Raw genomic sequence first — 18,477 nt, 5'->3', positions numbered from 1 at the left:
AAGAGTAACCCACAACTGTCTTATTAATCAATTATGCTTTATTGTGATTCAGAACTTGGGGGGAATTAATATTTATTGAGTCCTTTTAATCTGCCAATTATGGTTTCAGGATCTTTAAATACATTGTTTTGGCTGAGTGTGGTGCCTCAGACCTATAATCCCAACACTTTGGGAGGCTGAGGCAGGAGGATTGTTTGAGGCCAGAAGTTCGAGACTAGCCTCGACAACATAGTGAGAATCTCTCTCTACGACAATTTAAAAAATTATCTAGGCACGGTGGCAGGTGCCTGTAGTCCTAGCTAGTCATGGGAAGCTAAAGTGGGAAGATCACTTAAGCCCAGGAGTTTAAGGTCGCAGTGAGCTGATCACACCATTGCACTCCAGCCCAGGCAACAGAGCAAAATGCTACCCTTCAAAACAACAATAACAACAACTATATATAGTTGTTGTTGTTGTTTTTCTCAATTTTCACCTTTTACAAATGGGCAAACTGAGACTCAGAGAAGCTTAGTAATGGCCCATGACCACAGTGGCAGAAGCTGGATTTGAACTCCAGTCTGATTCCAAAGCCCTTGCTCATTGCACTATGCCAGTGTTTCTTTTTTTTCTTTTTTCTTTTGTTTTTGGAGATGGAGTCTCATTCTGTCAACCAGGCTGGAGTGCAGTGACGTGGTCTCGGCTCACTGCAACCTGAACCTCCCAGGCTCAAGTGATTCTCGTGCCTCAGCCTCCCAAGTAGCTGGGATTACAGGTGTGCACCACCATGCCTGGCTAATTTTTGTATTTTCAGTAGAGACGGGGTTTCACCATGTTGGCCAGACTGGTCTCGAACTGCTGACCTCAAGTGATCCTCCCACCTCGGCCTCCCAAAGTGCTGGGATGACAGGCCAGTGTTTCTTGATCTAGGGTGCTCTTCAGAATCACCAAGGGGACAGTTAAAAATACAGATTCGTGGCCTTGGCCCCAGCCTCCTCGATCACTCTCCTGGGGGCAGGGCTCAGCAATCTGTGTTTTCCAACACCCCCAGATGCAAGTGGAGATGAGCCAAGTTTGGGAAATATCACACTGTGCTTTGCTGTGGGAAATTGGAAGAGGGTAAGTCGAGCGGGGATGGTGAGGGAATGCAGGGAGGAGGGAACAGAAAGGGACCATCTACAGTGCTGCTCAGGCCTGGCCCTGCTTAGACAGACACTGGCGCCTGTCCCAGGAGTTGAGCTCCTGACTGTGGAACCTGGGGGAAGAACCTCAAATCAAGAAACGGACTTTCCAGGCGGATGTTCTCCACATCTCTCCTGTGGAAAGGGGATACCATGAATGCAGAATTCAGCTGCGAAAAGTCATCTCCAGGCCTATTTTTAAATTCACCATAAATAAAGAAAGAAAAGCCTGTCAACATTCAAAATGTGCTAGTCCCTTTTCTGCTTCAATAAAACAGCCTTGATTTAGTGCTCACTACTTCCAAGCCTGTGACCACTAAGAGGCAACTGGGATGAAGTTGGCTGCCACGCAGTCTTGGAAGCCAATTCATAAAGAATGGTGCCAAAATCAGGATGAGGGTACTGTTTAGGTGTGAGGAACTGAATGGCTACCTTAAAAAATTTTAGTATATTCTTGTATATACACAGGGGCCATAAGAGCTCGACTTGGGAATTGTAATAACTGCTGCCGTTTATTGAGAGCTTAACTTTGTACAGATACACAATCCCTTATCCACAGGTTGACCATATAATTTATCATGCAAACCAGGCAATTTTGAAAGTGTAAAGGAGGGGTGGGGGAGCTATCAATAATTTCACCAGTGGCGTAAACCCGGGAGGCGGAGCTTGCAGTAAGCTGAGATCCGGCCACTGCACTCCAGCCTGGGCGGCAGAGCGAGACTCCGTCTCAAAAAAAATAAAATAAAATAAAATAAATAATTTCACCAGGACTACAATTGTAAAACTGGGATGTATGATCACCTGATTTATCCAAAACCCTGCAAACGTGCTTCAAGTTCAGGCTTTTTTTAGATTTTATAAAGGTAATACTGTGTACATGCATATATGCGTATGTGTATACATACTGTATGTATGTAGGGGGATCCAGGATAGTACCTCATAATCAAACACATTATATTTCTGCAGCAAATGTATGAATATTCGCCCCAAATTGAATAGACACATCAGGTCAGATTCTGCTGACTAATGATTTATGAAAAATACTTTTTCATGAAAGTTTTCAGAGAAACTTGGAAAATTCTTTTTAAAATTGTGGAAAGGGCTTATGGACCTGTACCAAGAGATCTGCTAAGTGTCTTTAATTGCGTAGCAGAGACACTAGCTGTCCCACTGTAAATACCTTCTCCTTCTCCCTCGATACTAGAACCTCCAACTTGTGTTTGGATCCAAGGCTGTCTGGAGTAAAGACTGTGCTTCCCAGGCTTCCTTGAAGCTATGTATGGTCATGTGACTAAGATCTGCCAATGAGATCTGTAAGTGGAAAGATGTGATCAGGGCTGGTAGTTACCCCCCGTGCCCAGGTAGAGATGTACCTGTTGTTTATAGCTGGCGTTCATTCTGATTAACTGAAACCCATGCCTTACTGGTCGTTAAATATTTTCAAAATTACTCCCTGTGTAAAACTTTTAGGAAGTCTCCTTAAAGGGACAGGCATGTCCTTCTGCCATCCCTCAACCTTACTTCCTGCTGGCTAGAATGTGGACTCTGATCACTCACTCCGCTTTGGATCATGAAGATGAAGGCCACAACCTGGAGAGGATGAAACTGAAAGCTGGAAGGGTCCTGGGTCTTGGTGACTCCTTGGATGGCCTACCTTTGGATTTTTACATGAGAGAAGAAAACCTTTTTGTGTTAAGTCACTGGTCATTTGTGTTCTCAGTCTTGCTCAAAATAACTGTATGCTAGGGTTTGCTCTGACCATGCTGCTTAACAAACAACCCTGAAATCTCAGATGGCAATTGTATTTATTTCTCATTCAATAGCCTGCACGTCGGATGTTGTGGCTCTGCTTCAGACTGTGGGTCTTCGTCCTGGAACTAGCAGACACTCAGGACAAGCTCTCCCCATAACCCGGAAAGCTCAGGAGATGAAGCCAAAACACAAACCCACTTAAAGCTCCTGCTAGTGTTGCTCTCATATTCCATTGGCCAAAACAAGTCACGGGACAGCCTGACATCAAGGGGAGAGAAAATAGGGGAAGAGAGGATAAACACCTGCTGTTGATACACAGAATTGACACATGTGCAACCCAGGCCTACAGCTGCACAGGCACCAGGGGCTTCTGAGCATTCTAGGCTCCTTCCAGCCCTCCCAGCATCATGAGGGCGGAGTGGGGGGACCACTGCTCCCTCCCTGATCATGGCCTGAAATTCCAAGTGTTTGCCCCCGACCCCAACCCCGATGACACTACCAAGTAGGTGGCAACAGGAAAGTCTCTCTTCCTTTGACTTCCCCTCTCTACAGTCACCCCAGACCACACACCAGGCTGCACAGGTGTCTCTGGCAGTCTTTCCCAAAGGGGTGAGGGGAAATGTTAAAGATGGGAGCTCTGCTGCCTTACATTTGTGTGTCTCCCAAGGCTCCCCTTCTTCCAAACTTCCTTTGAGAATTTCTACCCAGTGGCTGTGTGCAGGTCCTTCCCACACATCCAGGAGCACCTGGCACTTCTGGAAGTTTGCTCAGGAAGGAAGTGCATTTCCTACAGTTCCCCAATAAACCTCTCCAGGGGCCTCATTGTCCAGCTGCCAGGACCCACCCCCAATTCATTAATTGTAAGGTTTAGGGAGGGGATTTGGCAAATCAGCCTCAGCCACATCCAAACGCCTGAAAGAAAACACCAAGAGAAGTTGCGGGGGGCAGGGTGTATGTTGAGGATATTGCCAGTAGGTAAGTGGGTCTGGGGGAAGAACAGACCTGGAAGATTTTACCACTGACTATGTGACCTCTGGCAAACCAGTCCCTTTTCTGGGCCTTTATTTGCTTTAGTGTTATTTTATTTGTTGAAAGAAAGGATTGCCTTTGATGGCATTTAAAGTTTCTTCTAGTTCTAACAGCCTGTGATCTAAGGAGTAAGGGGTGAGAAGGAAAAGACTAGCATATGGGTGCCCAGAGGGACACAGCATGGTGGGGGCTCAGTCACCTGGGGATAGCATGAGGCTGAAGTTCAAGTTCTTCAGTCCTTATCAGATTGTAGTCCTTATCACCAAGCTTAGCTTTACCTCTCAGCCACATTCAGGGCCATGGACTAAAGCCACAAAATTTGTGCACAACAGGGGCTACCTATCATGACGACTGCAGTATGCATGGCACCCCCCAGAGTTAGAGCAGTTCTGGCCTCATCGCTCACCAACCTCAGTTCCAGCAACTCCAAACTACCCTCAGTTCTCAGCACATGTCATGGTGCCTTCCACAGTTTCCTTTCCCTGCTACACCGCTATCCCTCGATCTCCCTTCCCCTGCCCCCACCTTCCCCTGGCTATTGCCTGCTCATCCTTCAACGTTCAGCTGAGCCTCCTCCCCACCCAGGTTCGGACCCCCTCTGCATCACTCCCACAATGCCTTATCACTGCACTCACTACACTGTATTGTAGCTATCTGCTGTGAACCTCTAACTACTGTCCTACTAGACTCTGAGTTCCCTTGGGGGCTGAGGGGAGAAATTGTGTCTTATCTCTCTTATTTTATGCCCAATGTCTTTCACAATACCAGACAAATGATAAATGGGCAATGTTTGATGCAAGAACAAAGAAACAAACGAACTGGGAAGGAAAACTGAAAGGAATGTCACATGTAGATGGTATAGGCCACCTTTATTTCTCCCCCACACCCCAGCTGCCACACATACTACATCTGTAGTTCAGTGAAATCATGTCAATAAACACCAAGGGTGAATGGTAACCTTTGAGCTAGGGAAAATAAATTGCCCGGGGAAGAAGCTTGTTGTCTGGTAGGCAAGAAAAGCCTTCCTTAGTGATGGTGGAGAAGAGAGCAAGGTTGGGGTGCAAGGTCGACTAGGGGCAGGATAGTCAGGAAAGAAGTCTTGAGGAGAGCAGGACTTGAGGGGCCAGTGGTGAGGAGGCTGGGTTTGGTGGGCAAATGGAGACCAAGCTGTCACACACCTGTGGCTTCACCAAGACAAGAAAGAGCCTGTGGCCTGGCCAGAGAGGGGGAAGAGGATTTCAGTTGGAAATCTGAGTATGAGGTGTATGCGAGCAGTGGGAGGGCTCCAGCTGAAGGGGACTGAGACGCAGAGGGACCCAGATGGCAGGAGCAGGTGGCGCCCCTCTGCTCCCTTCTCCCACTCTCCCTGACTGTGCTCAAGGTGTCCAGAGCTGCCTCAAGCCCGGTGGTCTAAGTAGGAGACTTGGTGATGCTCCCTCAGGGACTGGCTTCAGGAAGTTAAGTGGGCCTGATAATCTGGCGGAAATTTCTGTTTGCTTTAGAGAAGATGATTAAAATTGCCTAGTCACTGGATTTGAATACTCAAGAATGAGTTTAATTGAGAAGAGAATGTTTCTTTTTAGATGATGCAATAACTGCCATTGCTGGGTTTGTTTGCACCAAGGGGAAGAACTTAAATATCTGAAGTGTCTGAATTGTAGTGGTTGTTGGAGAGGATGTTTGACTTTTCCTAAGATGATGGCCGAGGTGGGAGCCAGGGCTGTCATGAAGTGTAAGATTGAATCTTACCCTGAAATCTCCATCAAAGAGGTCACTTAGCACGCATTAAAACCCATGCATTCACCTCAACATACCTTATGAATCTGCACTCTCCGGAGCCAGGAGCAGCCAGTTCAGGATTTTCACTGGGCTGGCACCCAGCTCGGGTCCCACTTCACTTCCCTTCGCAGTCTGTCGGCTGAGAGACGGCACTGTGCGCCTGCACATGTTTGGGCTGTGTTCGCCTGTGTGGGTGCAGGTGTGCACTTGCACATCGCTGGCTGTGCGTGGTCTTGCAGCACACTTAGGCAAACCTCTCCCCAACCTGGGTCTGGGGCCTCAGACGTAGTGAAACTGATGCTGTGCGAACACGTGTTTGATTCAGTTTAAATGGAGGTGGTGCGGACGAATTGAAGTTTTGCATCAATACAGTAGAACTTGCATAATCCAAGACCGCCTGTTTCTTCTCTCTGCCTTCCCCATCCAAATCATCCCCAAATCATCCCTGAGAAGCCTCTGCTCCCATCAGTGTCGTCCCTGGGGGCCTCCATCAGAGAAGTGTGTGGGAGAAGCAGGTGCAGATGACAGTACTCCCTAGTCCAGCTGCCTCAGAAACTATTCCTAGGGTCGGCGGCGTGAGAGACCCACCCACCACCATGTGTCGTGGGCGTCTGCCCCAGCACAGAGTTCACACCCAGTCCCCCAATGGACCCCCTTGTGCTGGGATCTGGGCAATGCGTGGACTGGGCCACAGCCCGTGCCCCGAGCGAGCGGACTGCATTCTGAGGCACCTGCTCTACTTCTGCCCAGGCCAGGTGCTGTGGATCCAAGCACTGGGCATGGCCACAGCGAACTTTCCTGAACAAGTAGTACTCTTCCAGCTGATGCATGCACTGGCATTTATTATGGTTCGGCCAGTGCTGGAAGTGGAGATGACTATAAGATGGTCATGAGGATAGGATGGAACCCATACTCTAAGAACACAAATAAGGCCATGGAAAGGCATATCGTGGGTATCTTCAAAGAGGACTTCTGCAGCGAGATCTTCAATGTGGCCATCCTTGGCTACCTCAGACCTGAAAGAACTTTGATTCTTTAGAGTCACTTTTTTCAGCAATTCAAGGTGATATTGAGGAAGCTAAGAAACACCTACATTTACCAGAACATTTGAAACTTAAAGAAGACCATTTCTTCCAGGTTCCTAAAAGCAAAATAATGAATGGCCACTGATTAAAAAAAAATCTTATTTATTCATTCACTGTATTCTAGTATTTCACTGCTTACAACTGTCCAGTCTCACCTTGGTTATAGTTGTAAAATCAAACATTTTCCTACAGCTGTGAACTAGTTTAAACAAAACAACGTAATTACTATCTTGTGCTTCAATTGTTAAATTATTAACAGGTTTCATTTATTTAAATATATAACAAGCTTTATTTAAAAATCAAGATTTTCAAAATATGTTGATTAGAATGTACCACTAGAAGGGTATTAAGTGTCTTATAATGGAAATGAAATGTATGTAAGTATGGGCTAAAAGGCAAGTCACTAATTTGAGATGAGAACTATAGTTCTCTTGGCAAAAACCCAGCATGTATGTACTTGTATAGCATATACTCCTAAACAGAGAAGACTTATAAAAGTAAATACATTAAATAGGAGTTTTATAGTTTATTATAAGCCTAAGGGGAAAACTCCAGACTTTGTATTTGTGATATATGATGCATTAATATATTATTATAAGCATGAAGACATTTGTGAAATTTTGTTTTTTGTCATTTTCTTTTTCTTTCTTTCTTTAATTTATTTATTTATTGACACAGGGTCTTGCCCTGTCACCCAGGTTGGAGTACAATGGTGATCAAGGTTTATGGCAGCCTTGACCTCCTGGGCTCAAGCAATTCTCTCACCTCAGCCTCCTGAGTAGTTGGGACTACAGGGGAAGCCACTGTGCTCAGCTAAATTTTAAAATCTTTTTGTAGAGATAGGGTCTCCCTACGTTGCCCAGCCTGGTCTCAAACTCTTGCCTCAAGCAATCCTCCCACCTCAACCTCTTAAAATGCTGGGATTACAGGCCTGAGCCACTGCACCTGGCTTTAGTCATTATCTGGGCAGTCACATCGTTGCACCATTTTCATTTCTGTATAGAGCTGCCTCAGTTCTAAGTAGTCTGGACTCCCTCTGCAGATCTTTATTGTTGTTAAGACAGTAAGATAAACTTTTTTAAATCTATAGATCTCCTTTTTGTTGGATAACACTTCTTTCTTCTTCAGAGTAGATATTCTTGTAGATATCTGTAAGACTTTAACATTTTTCTTGACTTTGATTTTTTTTCCTTTTTTAGGAAAAACAAAGACACAACAGACTTCATCTTTAGGTTTCCTCAAGATTTAAGTGAACACATAAAAAAAAAATTTAAAGGAACACATAGCCGTTCATTTATATGTACCAGTTTCTTAACACACACACACACACACACACACTGCTTGTTTTCCCTCTAGCCTAAGAGCCAATTAAACTATAAAATACTTATAAAATTATTTATTGTTAATGTAACTATATGTTCCAGGACAAATCTAAACTGGTGTAGTTGTATACACACAATGTAATTTAATGCTAGTCTAAGAATGCTTGTAGCCTGAGAGAAAGGCATAGGTTTTGTTAAACAATCTTCATACTGTAGATTTTTTTCGTCCTACTGACTGTGATTTTTGGCCACTTGAGTCTTTTTGTTGATATTGGCAGAAAGTTGAAATCTTTGGATATTTAGAAAATTAAGATTACAGATTGCGTTGGGCCCCTTCAAACAGTATATTGCATTATTGTTCACTTTAGTAATAGATTTGGTGGTTGGTTTGGTGGAGGGATAGAAGTATATAGAAGGTAATTTTAAAAATAATTCACTATGGATCATTTTTTTCCTAATCTGCATAAATGAATTTGAACTGACTTTAATAAAAATATTTTGAAAGTACATAGAAAAACATCTGAAACAGTTGTTGGACAAAAGGAAAACATGTATAAATTTAATTGGATTGTGTTTTACTTTTTGGTGTATGAATTTATGGTAAACAATGCAGCTTGTGGCTGTTTTCATTTCTTTATAGAGCTATGTAGAAAATATTATTTTTAATATTAGAAATCCTATACTTGAAAGAAGCCTCAATTATATGTGGCTTTATGAAGCAAAGTTAAAAATAAACATGAAAAATGTGAAAACATTTGTGTTTGTTTTGTCTGACTAGCTTGCTGTTAATTATGTTCTCTAAGTGTGTGAATGTTCTTTGATACTTTGCTGTTACCTTCCATTTTGTTAAACAGCCATTGCTTTTAAGATGGAATGGTATGGTGCATAGAGTTTAGTAGAGGTTAGTTAACTGTATCTACATTTTTCAAAGTTTTATATTAATTATCTATTATAAGAAGTTACAAGGCTGGGCACGATGGCTCACGCCTGTAATCCCAGCACTTGGGGAGGTCGATGCAGGCGGATCACGAGGTCAGGAGATTGAGACCATCCTGGCTAACATAGTGAAACCCTGTGTCTACTAAAGCTACAAAAAATTAGCCGAGTGTGGTTGTGTGCACCTATAATCCCAGCTACTCAGGAGGCTGAGGCAGGAGAATCACTTGAACCCAGGAGGTGGAGATTTTGCAGTGAGCCGAGATCGCGCCACTGCCCTCCAGCCTGGGCAACAGAGCAAGACTCTGTCTCAAAAATATAAAAAATAAAAATAAAAGAAAAAGAAAAAAAAGAAGTTACAGTAGTGCCATTTTGATTAGTCTGAATGTTCTCAGGCCTTGAAATAAATTTTGACTAAGCAATTTTTTTTTTCAGAGCAGGAGTGGAAGTTTATTTTAAAAGCTTTAGGCCAGTAAGGAAAAACAGGAAAGGAAAGAAGGAAAGTACAACTTGGAAGAGGGCCAGGCAGGCGACTCAAGAAACCAAGTGCACAGCTTGACATCTTGACTTGGGGGTTTGATTTGTTGGCATACTTCCAGGATCTTATTGGGAAGCTGCTGATCAGTTTCAGGTGTTTTCTATCTAGCAGGAGGCTGCCTCTCCCTGGCGCCAGTTGTGACCGATTATTACTTTAAACAAACTGTTAACAACCACCTGGCCATCACCTGATGGTTGCCCAACACTTTGGTGTGTGTGTGGTGGGGAGCCTTCTCCTGCCCTGCTCATACCTGACTAGCTACCTACTGTAACATTTACCCCTGCCTTAAGAGTCCAAGACCCCAAATCTTTGGTGGAAAGTGGATGCAGTCCAGTCTTCTGTAACTGTTTCCTGCTGACGAGGGGCGGTGGTGGTTCTGTGAGTCTCAGCCTCTCACTGTCTAGGCTGAGTTGGCTCCATGAGTTGCTGAAAGTGGTATCGAGCCAGGTCCAAAGAATACAGAAGCAGGATTTCGCCTAGGTCATATCCCACAATGGGCAGTCTAGAGGCCCCTGTAGAAGGTGATTCTTGAATATTGAGAGGACGGTGTCCCTTATTGAGGATCATCTGGAGCTTAATGGCCTTACTTTGAGGTGAAAAGGCATTACTTATCTTTCCGCTTAAAAAGGAACCTCAGATCTTCCAGGGACTCGCAAGCATGTTCAGGAGCTGAGGGCATTGTTTCCAGCTCTGGTGTCTCGGAGCCTTTCCACAGCTTCACTCAGGTGTGATGTATCCAGCTGGCAAGCTCTAAGACTAAGTAACTTTTTAAATGTTCCTTCTAAGTCTTTTTTTGTTTAACAACTCTATTCTTATAATTTCTTAAAATTGTGAACAACTAGCCACACTACAAAGTTAGTGGACATAGATAGTCATGTTATAATCAAAGTAAACTTACCCAGCTGTTAATAAAACTTGCAAAATCATATGAAGCATATATCATGAATTGCTTCCTGGTAATTAATCATGGTGGCCATAAGTCAGTCCAGCCATTGCCTTCCCATTTCCCAGGCCACAGGCTCAATAAGGGCTTTTCAAATTCCTGGATATTAGCTGGGCCATCTGGCTTTGTTTTGGCCGAGCAGTATCCAACTCCTCTTTCCTATTGGAGGGAAATCTCCTTTTATATAAGGTCTTGGTGGGTGGCCACTTTGGAGACTAAAAAGGCCAAGCCCTCCTTCTCTCTGCACTCAGCTATCCAGGTCATACGCCTGAACCCCAGCCAGAGCCAATACTATATTGCTGCCAAGACTTCAATCTTGAATGAGTGACACATAGCCCAGAAGTACTAGAATTCTTCCACTGTGATGAGGAATCCACACCAAGCCACTCCGGCTAAAAGGCATTTATTGTGCTTCCTGGTTTTTTTCTAGACTGTTTCCTCCAGACTCACACCACACGTTTCTTCCAATAAATATCCTTCCTGGTTACAACAACCAGATATTCTTGGTTTCTTGCTCCTGAACACGTTCCCCCTGATTATGGCAGGCACTGTTGGTCACCCAATGGCTGCTCCCCTTTCCTTTCTTGCTAATAGAACCCCAAGTTTTTATTTCTTCATATCTCTACCTGGCCCAAGTATAGGGACCATGACTGGTCAGTCCTATCGCCTTGTCCAGTGACAGGTCTAAGGTTAGGCCTGTGACCCAGCTCTAGCCGAAGAGACCTGAGGGGAAGCACTGGAAGCTTCTGGGAAAGGCTTTCCTCACTGATTGTCTTCCTGCTTGAGAAGCTGCCACAAAAGAAGAAAAGCTTGGAGCCACTGCAGCCATCTTGCCACCACGAAGGAAGGCAGCAGCAGCCCTAAAGAAGGCAGAGGAAGCCTGGGTCCTTGATCTCTCAGAGCCACCACAATGACCCTGGAATCACCTCCCTCTGAACTGTGGATTTTCTGTGATGAATCGGCCCTTGTCATTTAGTTATCTTATACTAAGTGTTTTGTTATTTGCAGCCAAAACATTCTGAAAAACTGATTCTCTGAATTTCACTATTTTCCAAAATAATCATCTGCCGTTGGAGCTGGAAGAGATCTGGGAGATCTTTGAGTTTCTTTGTAATAGAAGAATCTGAGTCGGATATGGAGGCAGAAGCAGAGGGAGAACCCAGGCCTCCTGAGTCTTATCCTGTGATGAGCCTTGCCATATGGTGGTCTCCCTAGCACCCTGAGGAGGTGCCCAGGACATTCCACAGGGAGCCATGGGGATAGAGCCTGGATTCTGACATCTGAGAATCATGGGCAAAGGGGCAAATAAGAAGGAGCAGAGTGAGCCTCTGCTGGGCTTGGGCAAGGCTGTGGGCTGAGACACCTAAGATGCCAGAGTTGTGTTTCCAGCTCTTTCTGTCGGGGCTCCTGTTGTATGCCTGAGTGTGTGCACGTGTGTGTGTGCACGTGGGTACACACCAACCTTTGCCCTGGGTTCCACTTTTCAGCCTCCCTGAGTCTCTAGGATCTCCTGCTTCCCCACCAGCCTGGCAGCAACGTCCTCTTCCTCTCATGGATGAGTACTTTTGGCAGTTTCTGGTTGGTTTCGTGCCCTTTATTTTTTTTCTTTTTTCTTTTTTTCCACTTTTTAGGGCTTTATGTAAAAAGTGTGTATGTAAGGAAGTAAAGCCGTTTCCATTTACAGTTTACAAACTAGAACCAGTGGAGTTTGCCTTGGAAGCCCAGTCTGGGTAACCAGTCATGCCCAGGCTGGCACAGAGGAAATCAGCATTCTTCCTGTACACCTGTAGTCAGCAGGTGAGATGAACAGGGCTGAAACAGCTCTTCAGTGTCCATTTTCATCACTGTGAAATCACAACTGTATAAATTTCACCACTGTATGAATCTACATTTATAGAGTGAAATGGGAACTGCTTTGACAACAGTAATTGTGGGTATATTCAAAACCAACCATAATGGGAAAAAAATACAAGTGCATCAAATAAAGCCACAGTATTGTTTCAGAATACCATTTAGATAGAATGCATAAGAATGTATTACCACACACATGCGCGCGCGCAACTGAAAACCATGTTGCCCAGCCCAGAGTATTTGCACTTTATATGCAGGTGTATAAAATATATATTGGGCACCTATCAGATGCTCACATCCTATAGATTAGTAGTTGTTACCCCAAATCCAATGTAATTCAAGAATTCTCATTTTCAGGAGAAACATTAATTTGGGTAAACCAAGGATTTTTATAGTAAAGATGTATAACGACTCTCAACTGAATTATCCCTTAAGTATATTTGTGTATATGTGTATGTAGAAATACATTTACCTTACAATAGGACATAGTATTTTTATTTTTTAAAATGCAGTGGTTTTTTTTTAAAGAAAAATTACAGAATTTACTACACTAAACCCTTCACTTTTTTCATGCCACTTCACAATTTTTCCTACAGCTATGCCTGGACAAAGACAGCTCAAAGAAAGGCTAGGAATTCACTTCTGGGCCTTACAAAGCTTCAAAAGAGTGGACCAGATCTAGGGAGAACATTGATCCTGGATGCAGCTGGCTGACTGAGGTGCTGGTGTGCTGTTTCTTCAGAGGTTTCAGGAAGGCGGCCCCAGCCCAAAAGCACCCTTCCTTCACCTGGGAAGTCAGTGCCTGAGACTCCACCATTAGAGATACAATGCAAACCTTCCTGGGAGACAAAACTCCTCATATATGCCTTAAAGTGAGTTTTTATGATCCTTTCAAGAGGGTCAATGTTGAGAAGAATCCAAGTGGAGAAAGGACCAGGTTGGTTGAGGGTAGCACCAAAAGATTCTCTTTTTCACCCAGAATAGGTGCTACAAGTCTTTCCTGCTGGTGATGCACATACTGGAGAACAAGAGGGTCGTGGAGACAATTATGTAAACTTCCAGGGAGAAAAGCTGGGCAAGGGGAAGGGCATGGAGGTGGGTGGTCAGGTGTATCGGGGCATACTGTGGAGAGAAGTGTAAGAAGCATGTGGTTACTTTGGTAGTGGACACTAGAGAGCCATTGAAGATTCTTAAAGAGGAGAGCGACATAATCCAAAAGCCAAATCTGATGGCTATGTGGACAGGATTGAATGGAGAGACTGGCATCAGGGACTCCAGGGAAGACATAATGAAGGACTGAACATGGCCATAAAGGAATGGTAGAAAGCTCACAAGAGGCCGGGCGCGGTGGCTCAAGCCTGTAATCCCAGCACTTTGGGAGGCCGAGACGGGCGGATCACGAGGTCAGGAGATCGAGACCATCCTGGCTAACACGGTGAAACCCCGTCTCTACTAAAAATACAAGAAAATTAGCCGGGCGAGGTGGCGGGCGCCTGTAGTCCCAGCTACTCGGGAGGCTGAGGCAGGAGAATGGCGTGAACCCGGGAGGCGGAGCTTGCAGTGAGCCGAGATCACGCCACTGCACTCCAGCCTGGGGCACAGAGCAAGACTCCGTCTCAAAAAAAAAAAAAAAAAAAAGAAAAGAAAGCTCACAAGAAAGGCACAAAGTAGAATCCAGGTGACCTTGTCCCCAAAGACTTGTAGGAAGAATGCTGATTCCCTCACAGGGAACTAGAAAGGGAGGCCAGGAAGCTGGTTTATAGGGAAGAAATACCGAGTTCAAGGTACCTATAGGTCATCCAAGTGGAGATGTTATTACGTCATTAGTATTCGCTGACAAACATTAAGAGATTACTCTCTACCAGGCACCATGCTAAGCCCTTCACATACATTATCCCATTTAATTCTCATAGCATCCCAAAGGGTAGATATTTTTATCCCCATCTTACAGATGAGGACATTACAGCTCCAAGAGATTAAGTATTTGCCCAAGTTCCCACAGCTAATAAGAACCCAGGCCCCTGGCTCCAAAGCTCCTAACCACCATGAGGCCCTGGTGCTTGGGGAAGAGGTCAGAAGCTAGTCTGTGGCCACAGAGATGACAAGGGAGCTCTTAAGAATGGCTGGGACCTCCCTAAGGAAATTCGAGAAGGAAGAGGAGAGAACGAATCTTTATGGCGTATCATTAGACAAGTCACTTAACTGTCACCATCCTTCAGCTAACCTTGAACGAGACCTCTAAGTGCAATTTCCCTATTCCCCAGGATGTAAATGGGGTTTGGAGTTGGCATTGACAACCCACTAACAACAGCTCACAAGCTCACTAGCAGAGTAACCCGTAACTCAGTGTGAAGGAGGCTGTTTGCTCCTTCCACCCTCTGATCAAGACAGCTTGTTTTTCTAAGTAGGACTTCTTTTCTGGATATAAGTCTTGGGACAGAACTTTGAAGCAAAATCTGGATGCAGAGGTGGAGTGGGATGGGAGGGAGCAGGTTTAGGGGTCACTGCACTTTTCAGTTATTCCTTGGGAGCTTCAGACATAGTCTGGAGGGTAGGGGGGACATTGATGAGACGAGAGAGTAGAGGATGGCCTGTGGAGGAAGGGAGGTGGAGGAGACAGAGGGACAGGGCATGAGGGCTCGAGGGAGCAGGGCCTTGGAAGCATTCGCCCTCTCTCTGTGCTCACTTTTATCCACCAGTTCCCCACTCTGTGCCTCTTCACTCTTTTTTCATCTTCTAAAAGAAAAGACATTCAAGGGAACACTTACACTGAACCCAAATTGGTTTCCTTTCCCTCCAAGCCAGGTGTCAGTGGCACCTTCCTCTCTTGGTCCCCCAGCACGATGCCTCCTCCTTCCTCATCTCATATCCCTTCTGGAGCCACATCCAGCCCAATTAACCTCAGAAACTTCTCCTTCATCAGGCTTCCCTGAACCCCATGAGGTGAGCCTCAAGAACTTGGAGAAAAGCTCCTACTCCCCTACCCCCCAACCCCTCTTAGGGCCTGGTGAGGAGAGGTAAGATGGGTGGGGGGTATAATCGCCACTCAGCCTCCCCATCAAGTCTGTCTTCCACACTCCAGACCCCAGGGTCCAGCACACTTTGGGTTCCTGACACATGTTTGTGGAATGAATGAATGAATGAATGAATGGGAAAATGGACATGTAACGAAGGATGCCAGAGCAGAGCCTGCTGAGTGGAGGAGGCTTCGGTGAGTCACGGGGCTCTCCATGCCTCCAAGGCAAAGCTGTGAAAACCATTAGCTGCGAATCAAGTCCAGCAGGCCCAGAGCAAGCTTCAGTCGCCCTGGCTGCAGAGTTCATACCCTGAGCGCCCATCCCCAGACCAGCAGCCTTGCCTCCTATACCCAACTCCCCCAGTGAGATCTGGTCTCAGGCCTGCCTCATTGTCCACACAGGCCAAGGGTATGGGGTGGAAGCTCCCAGCAGGCAAGGACTTTGGCTTACTCACCTGTGTACCCCCACAGATAGGCTCACAGTAAGTGCTTAGTAAATACCAAATGAAGGAAAATAGTTATTTGGTGTTTGTTCTGGTCTGAATGTTTGTGCCCTCCATCCCCCAAAAAACTCATATGTTGAGATCTTAACCCCAACATGATGGTATTAGGTGATGGGGCCTTATCGAGGTGATTACCTCCCAATCATAGGCCATTGGGAGGTGATTATGGTGGCGCACTCTTGAATGGAATTAGTGCCCTTATAAAAGAGGCCGAAGAGGGACCTCTCACCCTTTCTACCATGTGAGGACACAGCCAGAAGGCAGGCTTCGCCCAACACTGAATCTGTCAGCACCTTGACTGTGGGCTTCCCAGCCTCTAGGATAGCGAGCAATAAATTCCAGTGGTGTGTAAGCCACCTACTCTATGGTACTTCGTTACAGCAGCCTGCACGGACTAAGACACTGCTCGTTAGGTGCCAGCAACTTTAACACATAGATGTCACTCAAACCAAACAGCAGTTTTGAAAGGCGAGTCCTCCTGTGCCTATTTTTGCAGATGAAACTAACACAAAGAAGTTAAGAGACTTCCTAATGGCCACCAAGTATTTTGGTAGCAGAGACCTGGCATTGGTTCAAATCAGGTCATTTTGCTCTTAAGGCCATGTTCGTTCCACCAACCATAAATACCCAAACCATCTGGGTTCTGTAGGAGGAAACTGAAAGAGAAAATCCTGGCGTCCCAGAGTCCACCCAGGTTTAGTGCACTTCCCTTCTTTCACCCCACTTAGGAGAGGCAAAGGAGGCATGGAGTAGGGAAGGATGGCAGCTCCTCCCACGTCTCCAGGTGGCTTGCTACTGAGGTCTCTCAGATGCCCAGGATAGGGGAGAAGGGGACTCTTCCTGAGACCTAGAGGTCCTGGATAAGGACTGATTGTCAAGGGTGAGCCTTCAGTCTACCCCAGGCCCTGATGGCCGCATCCTTCTGCCGGGAGCCATGCTCTGAAAGTACCAAGTGTTCAGTGGATGAGAAGAGAGAGCGAGTGAGCCTGGCAAGGATAAACCAATCCACACTTGACCCCAAAGCAATGTGAGCTGGTTAAGAGAGTGAGCTTGGCCAGGAAAATCAGTCAAGACGGAAGCCCTCAGAAGACAGCACCTGAGACAGATTGACATCAGCCCAGCCGGCCTCCACCAGCATGCAGAGGTGTCTGAGACGCACTCCAAAGGGCCCAGCTGGGTCAGCAGATTCCAGCTGAGACTGTGCTCTGCCTTCCAGAGCTGTGTGCCTGTAAGCAAGTCACTCACCTCCTAATGGAGATCACGATGTACTTCACAAGATTGTTATGAGCATCGAAAGAGATGGGGCATGTGAGTGAATCCCTGCCCAACAAAATATATGGAAGAAATAGAAAAAGGCATTCAACTAATATTTGTTAAATTGAACTGTTCTTATGTCTAGCTAGATGTGGGTTTCATAGTTTTACTTGACTGGATTTGGGTTGCATTTACTCGTATGTCCTCATTTTCTCTTTTGATTTTTAAGTGGGGAATGACAATAAAAATTCATTGAAGGTCTAGTATGTGCTAGATTAGTCCTTCTCAAAGTCCGGTTCCTGGACAGATTGCACCAACATCCCCCGAGATGCAAATTAGAAGTGCAAATAAATTATGGAGCCACACCACGGTCCTACTGCTTCAGAAACTTGAGGTGGGGCCTAGCAACTCTTGTTTTAATAAATCCTCAGGTGATGCTGATGCACACTAAAACTACCATGCTAAGTGTTTTACATGAATAATCTCTTTTAATTCCATAAAAGCCTAAAGAGGTGGGAAGTAGAATCATATCCCTGATTTACAGAGGACAAACATGGGGTTTGGTGAGGTTAGTGGCCTGCCCCAGGTCCTCACCTGGTAAGGGAGCCCCAGGTCTATGTAACCCACACCACTGCCCTCTCCCCTCACTGCCTTGATGCCTCCTAGAAGTGAGATGCTTTTGTTCCAAGAGGGCTTCCTGCAGGCAGATGTGGGAGCAGGAGTCACTAGTGACACTGGAGCATTCTCCCGGGCTGATGGGTAGAATAGACAGCTATTTTTATTAGGTTTGCAAGACCAGCTGGACTGTTATCATCTATGGGACTAGGCAAACATCTAGCACTAGGACTGTCCCATTCCTGGGCTGGAGCTAAGAAGGCATGGCTACTCGTTTGCAATATTCCCAGAGCACCTACCATCTGCTAAGCATGAGCGTCCACAACACTGAGACCTGTTGTAACCACTGATGATGATGTCGCCTTCAAGGATGGATTAAGTTCCTACTACTTGAAGGCACTGTGCCAGAGGCTTTACAATATATTCTCCTCCTGGTGTTATTATGCCCTTTAACAGATGACACCGTTGAGACCCAGAGAGAGGCGGGGACAACAACGTATAAGCAACGGGGCAGAGTTCTGGCCTGCGTACTCGAAAGATGATTTCTTCCATTATGCTATCCTTTGAGAAGACAGGAGGGAGTAGGGGAGAACGGTGGGGGCTCCCAGCAAAAGGACAAGGCCCTCAGGGCCTGGGGTAGAACTGGAGGCCCACTCTTGACAATCAGTCCTTACCCAGGAGCACAGAACCAGGCAAA

At 45.6% G+C, this 18,477-nt stretch overlaps 1 pseudogene; it reads left to right on the top strand.

The window, feature by feature from the left end:
- The first annotated feature begins 811 nt into the window (after positions 1-811).
- LOC110742287 lies at positions 812-7,393 on the top strand (annotated as a pseudogene).
- Positions 7,394-18,477: the final 11,084 nt, after the last annotated feature.

The sequence above is a fragment of the Papio anubis genome, chromosome 1 (genome assembly GCF_008728515.1).
Source record: "Papio anubis isolate 15944 chromosome 1, Panubis1.0, whole genome shotgun sequence".
Classification (NCBI taxonomy): Eukaryota; Metazoa; Chordata; class Mammalia; order Primates; family Cercopithecidae; genus Papio; species Papio anubis.
The sequence above is the reverse complement of the archived record's forward strand: the minus strand, read 5'-3'. Positions and strand labels throughout refer to the sequence as shown.